The sequence below is a fragment of the Microcebus murinus genome, chromosome 2 (assembly GCF_040939455.1).
Source record: "Microcebus murinus isolate Inina chromosome 2, M.murinus_Inina_mat1.0, whole genome shotgun sequence".
Classification (NCBI taxonomy): Eukaryota; Metazoa; Chordata; class Mammalia; order Primates; family Cheirogaleidae; genus Microcebus; species Microcebus murinus.
In genome coordinates, this window is record NC_134105.1 from 23,184,790 (window position 1) to 23,196,380 (window position 11,591).

The 11,591-nt window shown below is 47.8% G+C and overlaps 1 long non-coding RNA gene across 1 annotated transcript in view; it reads left to right on the top strand.

Annotated features, from left to right (window-relative positions):
• Positions 1-11,591, top strand: part of LOC142863109 (uncharacterized) — a 78,506-nt gene that overhangs the window by 20,454 nt on the left and 46,461 nt on the right. The window lies entirely within an intron of this gene.

Here is an 11,591-nt window from a genome sequence, read left to right on the forward strand (position 1 = left end):
AAAAACAACCAAAACAATTGTAAACAATTAATTATTGGCATGATCACGTTTAGCTAGACGGTGGGCTCCTGGGAGGAATCATGTCTGGCCTGTTCTCCAGAGGCCAACATAGGGGTCTGGCCCATAAATGATTAATAACTGTTTCTGTATCATCTATGAGTTTTTTGAGTTGCAGCTGCCTTTCTAGGCTGCTAGAGAAACCCAGAAGAGAAGATGTGGCCCACAAGTGTGAGGCATTTGGCATGATTGGACTGCTCTGTGAAAAGCTTTATGTGAATTTGTTGGGTGCAGAGTGCCCTGAACAGGAAGGCGCAGGGTGACCTTTGGCCTCCAGGGAAGGGAGGAAGTGTGCAAGACAGACGGGGAAATGTAAGCAGCAGGGGAAAAGCATTACCAAGCTGGGACTCTGGAGGCTGGGGCCCTCCCCAGTGTCTGCAAGGCCTGGGCATGTGCCCTGCTCGTTCTAGCCTTGGAGCCTTCAGCTGCGCTCAGGAACCTGGCGCTCAGTTCAGCTCCTGCTGCCCCCACCTGCCCCTTTACTGCCATCTCCTTGCACTCACACACACTCTCCTCCCTACCATCTACCATGCGGAGCTCACCCTTTCCTCAACAGACCAGGTTCTTCCTGCCTCCAGGCCTTTCCACAGGTTGTTCCCTCAATAGGAATGCACACCCCCTTCTCTACCTGGAAAATGCAAGACATGATTTAGCTCTATGTTCTTCCTATTAGGAAGCCTTCCAGGCCGCTGCAGGTAGAGTCAGTTGCTCCTTCCTTAGAGCCCCGCAGCCCTCCAGGGACCCTTCTCTCCATGCAGCTGGGCTGATGGTTGGTTTTCCTGTCTGTTCCCCTCCCCCACAACCAGCTGGGAGCTACTTGAAGGCAGGGATCAGCTCAGCTCCTCTCTGTGGCCCCAGTGCCCAGCAGGGCCTGGCACCAACAAGAGATCCTAAGTAACCTGGGGTCTGAGTTTCTAGGCGGGAGGGACTACTTTGTGGAACCCTGTATGTCTAGCCTGTCATAGGTGATATTACGAAGGAAGGTCAAAGACAGGGGTAATCTTATTCATTTACCTTCCAGGAACCTGTGGCCCATGGAGGGTGGGAATTTGCCCAAAGACCCATAGCATATCAAGCACCAAGCTGGGCCTGGAATTCAGGGATCCTGATGCTTCGTCCCCAGCTCTGTCTGCAGCAGCCCTGAACAGTGTCCAGGCATCGAGCCAGGGTGCCTGAAGGCCCCAGGGGCCCAGGCCCTGCAGCTGCTCACTCCACTCTGGCTTAGCCCCTCTGGCTGGGCTCTCAGCCAACTGCAGCGCGAGGCTTTGGCTGCCCCTGCCAAAGGTCATGCTGTCAGCAATTTGGGGAGGCAGCCAGGCCACTTCCCTAGGGGCAGCTTACACACAGCAAGACCTGGAGCTGTGTCTCCATTGGACTATGGGCTCTGGGACTGGTCTCCCATGTAAACAGTATCTTTCTTGCCAACCTGATTAGGACCTGATTAAATGTTAGGTAACTCTGAAGAGCACACAGCAAAGCACAGCATGGAATATGTGCTCAGCAAACAGTCGTTAGCCTAGCATTGCTGTTATCAGTATGATGATGATGGCAGCCCATACAGCACAGGAACTAAAAGCACAGGCCCTGCAGTGTGCCAGCCAAGGTGCAAAGCCTGGCTCCACCACTTACCAAGTTACGCAAGTTACTTCTTTATGCCTCAGTTTTTGTATCTTTAAATAGGGATAATAGTAACATCTGTCTCATAGAATCATGGAAGAATTAAATCATTTAAAATGCATAAAGTTGGCCGGGCGCGGTGGCTCATGCCTGTAATCCTAGCACTCTGGGAGGCCGAGGCGGGTGGATTGCTTGAGGTCAGGAGTTCGAAACCAGCCTGAGCAAGAGCAAGACACCGTCTCTACCATAAATAGAAATTAATTGGCCAACTGATATACATAGAAAAACTTAGCCGGACATGGTGGTGCATGCCTGTAGTCCCAGCTACTCGGGAGGCTGAGGTGGTAGTATCACTTGAGTCCAGGAGATTGAGGTTGCTGTGAGCTAGGCTGAAGCCACGGCACTCACTCTAGCCTGGACAACAAAGCGAGATTCTGTCTCAAAAAAAAAAAAAAAAAAAAGAATTAAAATGCATAAAGTTATAGTTAGAACATTCATCGGGTATCGGGCAGAAGAGAGGAGGTGGAGGGGATGGGTATATACACACATAATGAGTGTGATGCACACCATCTGGGGGATGGCCATGCTTGAAGCTCTGACTCAGGTGGGGCAAGGACAGTATACATAACCTAAACATTTGTACCCCCATAATATGCTGAAATAAAAAAGAAAAAAAATACATAAGGTAATTGCAATGGGGTCCCTGTAATCACTGAATATGTGTTAACTGTTGTTATTACTATTAAGTGGCCAAAATCTTTGTACTAATACAGCAGCCCTGGCCTCAATACCATCATTTTCCCCTCCACATTAAAACATAAACTGGCTGGACATGGTGGCGCATGCCTATAGGCCCAGCTAATTGGGGGGCTGAGGCAGGAGGACTGCTTGAGTCTAGGAGTTTGAGGTTGCTGTGAGCTAGGCTGATGCCACGGCACTCTAGCCCAGGTGACAGAATGAGAATGTCTCAAAAGAAAAAAAACAAAAACCCAGAAAAACATAAATTGAGCTGGGCACAGTGGCTCATGCCTGTAATCCTAGCACTCTGGGAGGCAGGAAGATTGCTTGAGGCCAGGAGTTTGAGACCATCCTGAATAAGACCCCATCTCTACAAAAATAGAAAAATTAGCCAGGTATTGTGGTATACACCTATAGTCCCAGCTACTCAGGAGGCTGCCGCAGGAGGATCACTTGAGCCCAGGAGTTTGAGGTTGTAGTGAGCTATGATGAGGCCATTGCATTCTAGCCCTGGCGACAGAGTGAGACCCTGTCTCAAATGAAACAAAACCCCTCCCAACCTCCATAAACTGACCACATCCTTGCTTCCCTGCTTGCAAAGTTTGGATGATTGGCTCTAAAACTTGTGTCCAAACTCCTTAGCATGAGGGTAAGTTCTGCTTTTCCTTGGCCCCTGCCCCCACCCTCCAGCTTCTGCTCTCAGCCCCCTTCCATTCCTTCCAGATTCCTCCAGCCATACTCATCCTAAATGACCTGTAGCATGATGTGCCTTTTCCTGCCTCCATGCCTTGTGTAAGCCACTACCTCTCTTGCCTTCTTTCACAACCCAGCAAATTCCTGCTTAATTCCCACCAAGTGCCCAAAGTAGTTGCTCTCTCTTGTGTTCCCATCATCCCCCAGATGTCCTTTTATCCCAGCACTTACCACCTAACATTGCAATGAGCTATTTACACGGGAGCTTCCCTCTGGACTGCCGGTGCTTCTTGTATCCTCTGCAACTGACTCCACAAGAGCATGCCTAAGCCAAGAGCAGCTCAGTGTTTGTGCAAGCAAAGGACTTCTGACCATCTGCCCAGAGACGCAACTCTGGTCAGTCCAGGCTACACACTGGGGAAGCAGAGGAGACTGAGACCTACTCTTTGTCCTTGAAGGAGACCCATTCACCTGGGGAGGCAGGATGAGAGCATGTATTTACAAATAAAAAGGTGCTAAGACTGTGTGAGTGGGATGTGGGCCAACCATGTTTCCAGCAGACAAATTGGAGGTTGCCAGGTGGGTGTGGAAAGGCAGGGAGGTACTGATTTCAGAGAACTCTAAGTGGCTCTGGTCTGCCAGAGCATAAAATAGAAGAGGAAGATGAAACCGAACAGGTGTGGTGTGGCAAGCTGGTGAGCCTAGTTTAGCTCTTGGGCAAACCCCCCTCCCTGGCCCCCAATTCTAGGAACCCCTAACCTGGGGAGGGTTTTTTAGGGCATTTCTTTGTTTCCCACAGGAGCAACATGCACTCAGGTATGAGCCTAGCATGGGAAGCTGCCCAATTTATAAAACACATTTGGCATAGCTCATCTGATTCTCACAAAAACACTGCCCCCAGTGGCTGCCTGGCAAACTCCTACTCATCCTTCCAGGTGTGGCTCAGATGTCCCCTACTCTGCGGCCTTCCCTGATCCACCTAAGCTAAGTTGATCACTCCCTGCTCTGTGTTTGCCACTGCCCTCCATGTATGTCTCTGATTTTACATCTGTCTCCTCTGCTAGCCTGGGAGGTCCTTGAGGGCAGGCATTGTCTCACTCATCTTTGTTTTTGGGTCCCCAAGGCCCAGCATAGACAGGGCAAGAGTAAATTTGTTCAATCAATAAACATGGTAGGTATTATTGTGTCTATTTAGCAAATAAGGAAACTGAGGCTCATAGAGTGTGAGTGATACATTCAAGGCTGCTTAGTAAAGGGCAGAACCGGGATGGAGGCCAGGTTTGAGGAGTCCATCTGGTGGGGAGGGAACAAGGTTGCAGGTGGCTAAGGTCAGAGTTTGGCAAACTTTCAAAGGAATCGTGCTTTGGTTCTGACCCCTGCTGCCCTGGCACAGCATGGCTGAGGAGGGAAGAGATATATTGAGAGCCTACTGTGGCATGGGTCACTGTCACATATACAATCCTAGTTAACCCTTGAAGAAGGCATCCTTATCCCCACTGCGCGGAGAAGAAAGATGAAGCCCACAGAAGTGAAGTGACTGGTCCAGCATTCCCCAGCCAGGCAGCAGAGCTTGGATCTGAGCTCCAGCCTGGGTGCCTCCAGACCTGGAGGACAGGGTCTCATGAGCAGAAGCAGGGGCTGGAGGAAACTCTCAAAAGGGGAAGACCTGGTTTGGCTTTTGGGTGGGCCTGGGGGCCCAGACCTGGGATTGTGCCTTCTGGCTCTGGGAGTACTATCATTCCTGCTGCTCTCCTAGTCTGGCCTGGGGCATGTGAAGGACTGCACTGCCTGAGCCAAAAGCAGGGGAGGCTCAGTGCTTGGCCATAGTGGCCACCAGAGCAGTGGGGATAGGAGGCTGACCTACAAAGGAGTGACATTAGTCCAAGCCAGCACCCTGAGCAAGGGGGACTCTGGCCCGCCTTCACACTAAGGTCACAATGCCTTCTTTTTTGTCTCTCAACTGACCTGAAGGGAAGGAGTGTGGACTGGGATGTGGAAGAGGAGAGGACCCCAGAGGCCCTGCTGGGCAGAGCTGGCACCATCGTGTTTCACATACCATAGCTCTGACAAAGGCCCTCAATTCTTGCAGGACCATGTCCAGGGTCTGTGCTAGGAACTCTGTCAGGACTAACTCATTACTCGCACTGGCACTGTAACAAACCCGCTACCCGAATGAGGGAAATGAGGCTCGGAGAGGCTGTGACTTTGCCCAGGTTACACAGACAAGGCACAGAGAAGCTGGAATTTGTGCTCAGTTAATCTGGCTCCACAGCTAATAATGTTTTTCTAGCCACATCATTTTGGGAGTCCAGACTCCTGAGTTCTAAACTCAACTGCTTCCTTGGGCAAGTCTCAAACTCTCTAGGCCTCAGTTTCTGCTCCTGTACAATGAGAATTACACCAGGTAAATCTGAGGGTTCTAACATTCTGAGTCTATGATGTTCTCCCAGCCCTCAGAGGAGGTCACCAGGGCAAGTATAAAGGGAAATTCACTGTGTCAAGCCCTGAAGATACAAAGATGAAGTGCAGCTCTTGTGAGAAGCTCACAGAAGTCTAGTGGGGAGATACTCCTAGGTGTGATTCAATATTGCTAAGAACTATAATGTGCTATGGGAGCTCAGGCCTTGAACTGGCATGAGGAGGCAGGATTTGGATAGGTGGGGTGGAGAGGAAATTCTGGGTAAAGAAGACAGAATGAACAAAGGCTGAGAGATGAGACTCTGGAACCTGGCTTCACACTCTTCAGTGCCTTTTTGATAACCTCTGAGGTCAGGCCACTCACTTCATTAGTGTACAAACTTCCTGGGTAACGATGGCCCACTTCACTCACTACCATCGTGGCTCTAGGTGAAAGCTTCATAGGTAGAGATGCCAGATCCAATTCCCAATGTCAATACTTACTGTGACCTCTGGGTTTCAGTTTCTTATCTGGGATAATGATACCCCACTTGCAGGTCATTGTGAGGGTCAAGGGTTGTTTAGTTTATCAAGAGATGTATTTAAGCACTTATATGTTGATTAGGACCCTGCTACATGCCAACACTATGCTGGGTGCTAGGGACTTAACAACGAATAGCTTTGATGTGGTCCTATTCTCATCAGGGAGCTTATAGCATGGCAAAAAGAATTAGGGATTAGAGTACCTGCTTTGGGAGGCAGCTCTGATGTTGAATTTAACTTGCTCAGCATCCATCCTCCCCCTTTGGATAGCAGAACCCTGACTTTTCTTTGGGAAGCCATCTAAAGACCTGGTCAATTGACCTAAGCCTGGCCAGTTGGCATATTCCATGCTCCTGGCCAAAGAGACTAATTCAGTAATGGGCATGAGGGTCAGCCCTGAACTGCAAACTTAAAAAACAGGTCCTGTCCTTCCGCTAGGATCACTAAACTGGGGAAACACAAACCTGGGTTTCCTTAAGCTAAAAACGAGTAGTAAGACTAATTAAGCTCTGAGACTTGGTAGCAGCAAACTTCTCTGACTTCACCCATTCATTCAGCTAGACACTATCAGTCCTCCTCCCGTGCCTGGCCCTGTGCTGCGTGATGGGGAAAGAGGCATGAGGCAGACATGGCGCCTCCTTTTGAGCTCAGTCTAGAGAGAAGGACAAATGAATAAGTAATCACAACACAGCACAGCCATACTAGGAGTCATCAGAGAGCACCAACTCAGCCTGAAGGTATTCGTTTTTTGTTTTTAAAACATGCAACACATTAAACATAGAAAAACTAGACGACATAATAAAAATTTTAAATAAAAATCTCCCTTAGTTCCACCACTCAGCTATGATCACAGTTAATATTTTCATCTATAACCATCCAGATGCTTTTCAATGTATATAAACTATTAAATAACAAAAATACTAATACAATGTGATATAAAGGGTTGGATCCTGCAACAGAGAAAGGACATTAGTGGAAAAAATAGTGAAAACCAAAAATAGCCATAGTCTAGTAATGTACCAGTGTTAACCTCTTAGTTTTGACAAACATACCAGTTATGTAATGTGTTAACATTAGGGGAAACTAGGTGAAATGTACACAGAAACTCTCTGTACTATCTTTGGAACTTTTCTATAAACTTAACATTACTCAAAAATAAAAAGTTTACTTTTAAAAATAGAATCCCATTCTGTATTGTTTTAATAAACTTTTGTTTATTCACCCAATAACTTATGGCATTTTTCTTCTCTTTGGAGACAGGGTCCCACTGTCTTGCTCCAGCTGGAGTACAGTAGCATAATCAAAACTCACTGCAGGCCAGGCGCTGTGGCTCACGCCTGTAATCCTAGCTCTTGGGAGGCCGAGGCGGGCGGATTGCTCAAGGTCAGGAGTTCAAAACCAGCCTGAACAAGAGCGAGACCCCATCTCTACTATAAATAGAAAGAAATTAATTGGCCAACTGATATATATATAAAAAAAATTAGCTGGGCATGGTGGCGCATGCCTGTAGTCCCAGCTACTCGGGAGGCTGAGGCAGGAGGATCGCTTGAGCCCAGGAGTTTGAGGTTGCTGTGAGCTTGGCTGACACCACGGCACTCACTCTAGCCTGGACAACAAAGCGAGACTCTGTCTCAAAAAAAAAAAAAAAAAAAAAAAAAAAAACTCACTGCAGCCACCAACTCCTGGACTCAAGTGATCCTCCTGCCTCAGCATCTCACAGTGGCAGGATTACAGGTAGAAGCCATCATGCCCTACCTTTTTCTATGTCTTGAAATGATTTATTTCATGATCACATACTATTCCATCCCATGAATGAATCAGTCAGTCTCGCCAACTCTTGGAAATTTAGTTTGTTTCCAATTTTTACCATTATAAAAAAATGCTTTTTGCACATGCTTAGCCATTTCCTTAGGGTAGGTACATGCACAAACTGGAATTGCTGAGCCAGACCTGCTAGCTAGGAAACACTGAACACTACAGGCATCGCTGTTCTAAAGCACCTGACATATTAATACATGAACTTGTCCTGCCCATTGCACCAAAAGCGGGGTGCTGTTCTCACTCCCTTACCATAGGCCAGTTTTTAAAACATGAGTCAACAGAGTCTCACTAAGACTCTTTCAGCCCACTCCAGCATCTCCCTGGTGTCACATGCAACCAAAGCACACAGATCTATCCCAACGTGCTCTTCTGTGCTCCTAGCCATTTTGGCCTCAAGGAGGGCTATTCCTGCAGGCAGCCATCAGAGTGGGTCTGTGGGATCAGAGCAGGTGTTGCCAGCCCAAGGTGTGGTTTCAGCAGCAGTTCCTGTTCTCATCTTTTAACTACAGAATGTCCTACTCCATGAGCTTTAGGCTTTGTACCCACAAGACTATCACTACCTGGTTGGTTGCCATGTCAGGACCACACTGTCTCCTGCTAGTCTGGAGCACAATCAGCAGCCCTGGGGAAGAGAACTCCTATTCCCATCTCCACCCAGGGGCACATTTGGCAGCTCAGGAAATAGCCCAGTGAAAAGTAACCCATTTTGGTTTGGTACAGTATTCCAAGGGGGGACAGAGGTGGCACTGGGGAATAGGTAAAGATACCTATTTTGAAATACCTGGTACTCATGGTAAGGTCCTTTTTTCCCTTGGCAAATAGAAAGATTTATTAGGCAACTGCTATTTTTCAATTCATATGAACTTCAGCACCTTTCTAGAAGGGTGCTGTGATCCTCATTTTATAGATGAGTTTTTTGAGGCTCAGAAGTTAAGTGTTTCCCTCAAGGCACATAGTGAACTACCGTCAGTGTCAACATCTAACCACAGATCATCTTTGTCATCCCCAGAACCCATGCCCTCACACCACTAGACACATGACTGGAACACAGCTGACAATAAAATTGAGGGACTCCCCCCTCTTCAGCCCCAAGCAAAGAATCACCTGATTCATGGTCAAAGCATAGATTGTTGCGTGTTTGGGGAAGGAGAGAGTAAGAACGGCACATGGGCTGAGCTTGAAGTGGACCATCAACTCTGCGTACATATCCTTGTGTTCTACCCCTCTGGGTTCTTGACATTATTCATATGCTGAAAAACTTCCCTTCTACTGTCCCTGTACTTTGTTTGAAAAATGCTATTTCCAACCCGTTGTAGGTTTCCCAAGGACTCTAGTGTTCTCTAGGTTAGAGCAGCCCCAAGTGCAGTCATAGCTTCCCTTGGGCTGTGCTCTACTGGAATGCCCCCATCCTCTGCATGAAGTCACCCTCTTCTCTGCAGTCTGACTGGCCACCTGTACTGCATAATTAGCCCTTACTTTACATGCTACTTCTCTTCCAAAATGGACTCAAGGCAGTTTACAACACACATATGAGCACACAAACACTAAACCTAAAACTGACATTGGGCTGGGGTAAGGATTTTATTAAGAACTCCTGGCATGAGGTGGGAGGATTGCTTGAGGCCAGGAGTTTGAGACCAGCCTGAGCAACATAGCAAGACCCAAGCCAGCCTGGGCAACACAGCAAGACCCAAGGAAATTAAAAAAAAATTAGCTGAGTGTGGTGGCACTCACCCGTAGTACCAGCTACTTGGGAGGCTGAGGCAAGAGGATCACCTGAGCCCAGGAGTTCGAGACTGCAGTGAACTATGATCATGCCACTGTAGAGTGAGATCTTGTCTCTAAAGAAACCCCCAGAAACCCTGGCAGACAAAGATAATTGAACACAAGACTTAGTATTTTGGACATGCTTGAAGCTCTTACTCAAGGGGGGAGGGGGGCACGGGCAATATATGTAACCTTAACACTTGTACCCCCATAATACGCTAATATACAAAAAAGAAAAAAAAGACTTAGTCTTTATGTAAGGGATACCATACAATGAAATGATTTGTTTCATAGCAACTTTACCCTAAAAGTGCAGATCTGTTTGGCTTACTGATCTGAGGGCTACCTGCACAGGATCTAGGTCTTGTCTTGCTTTGATTGACACCTTGTCCTTCCACTCCCATCTGCTCTCTGCTGGGGGCACCTCAAGCAGACCAGGCATCTGAAGGGACCCTCTGGGAAAGAAGCTCATCACTACATTGCCCGATGACTCTAAACAGAGCTGCCGCATTCCCGAGACGTCAGGACAGTGCTCCCTCCGGAGTTATGAATAATGCAACACCATTAGCCATACAAAGCTGCAGTCTGAGAGGGCTGACTGAAGCAGAGCCAGCACACACACCTTCCCATTGGCACCCTTTCCAGAACTGGGGGGTGGCAGGTGGGGGGAACTGGCCCCTTTTCCCTATGGTAACTCACCCCTCTGGAATAAGGGTGGTTCCAGGAGCTTTGCCAATCCAGCACATTAGAGCTGTAGCACCAATAGTCAGGTAACAGTAGAGAATGACAAAATAGAAAAAGGCCTTACCTGTGGCCACACTCCCCACTCAGGTCCTTCACTGTGACAACAAACCTACTTGAATTTCTTCCTCTTTTGTTCAGATCCACAGCTTGTAGTCTTTTCTGTATCACAGGTGCCTTTGAGTGCCCTCTCCCCAGCAAAGTGTCAAAGCCACTGACACAGAGGTCAGGGGTGTGGAGCCACAGGCTTGGGCGCTGGCTCTGCCGTTACCAGATGTATGAACCTCAAAGTCCATAGACTTAACATGGAGATGAGAGCAGTACTTATCTCCACCGGGCTTTTGAAAAGAATGAGAGAATGTATGCAGAACCTCACAGTAAGCATTCAATATATATTAAGCTGTTATGAATTATGAAAATATAAAAATAATTCTGCATACTATTTCAGAGGCCCATGATTTCTAGGGCATCCTCAGGATGGTTGAGGATCCTTAAGAATCTTTTGCCTGGTTCCAGGTGGTGAGGAAGACAATAGCTCTCACCAATGCCCACATTTTCTCTCCAAATCCCATCAGCACACACTGAGCATCTGCTGTGTACTGGGCAGCCCGACTCACATGGGTATCTTCGTCACCAGCACACCTGAGGGCTAGGAATCATTCCCATTCTACTGATGAGGCGAGATAACTTGCTCAAGGTCTCACGGTGGAGGCGCTGCTGTTGAAATCTGTCTTCTGACTCACTGAGCTGTCTTCATCTGAGGAAAAACTTGAGGCTTCTGAGGAGGCTGCTCTCCATTGTGCTCTGTCAGCGACACTTTGTGCACACAAGAGATCCTAAGACACACATACTGGGTCCTCAGAATTGGCAGTGGCTTCTTCAAAATCAGTTCTGGCAGTGTGAGTGTCCATGAAAAAGAGCTCTTATACAGAGGGGTACTTCTTGTTCATAGGGCTACAGAAGTCACTAAATGACTTCAGCAATAGGGTCAAGGGGCAGATGGGCATCAGAGACGGTGTTTGAGTCTAGACTCATCTTCTTTTTTTTTTTTTGAGACAGAGTCTCGCTTTGTTGCCTAGGCTAGAGTGAGTCCCGTGGCATTAGCCTAGCTCACAGCAACCTCAAACTCCTGGGCTCAAGCAATCCTTCTGCCTCAGCCTCCCAAGTAGCTGGGACTACAAGCATGCGCCACCATGCCTGGCTCATTTTTCTATATA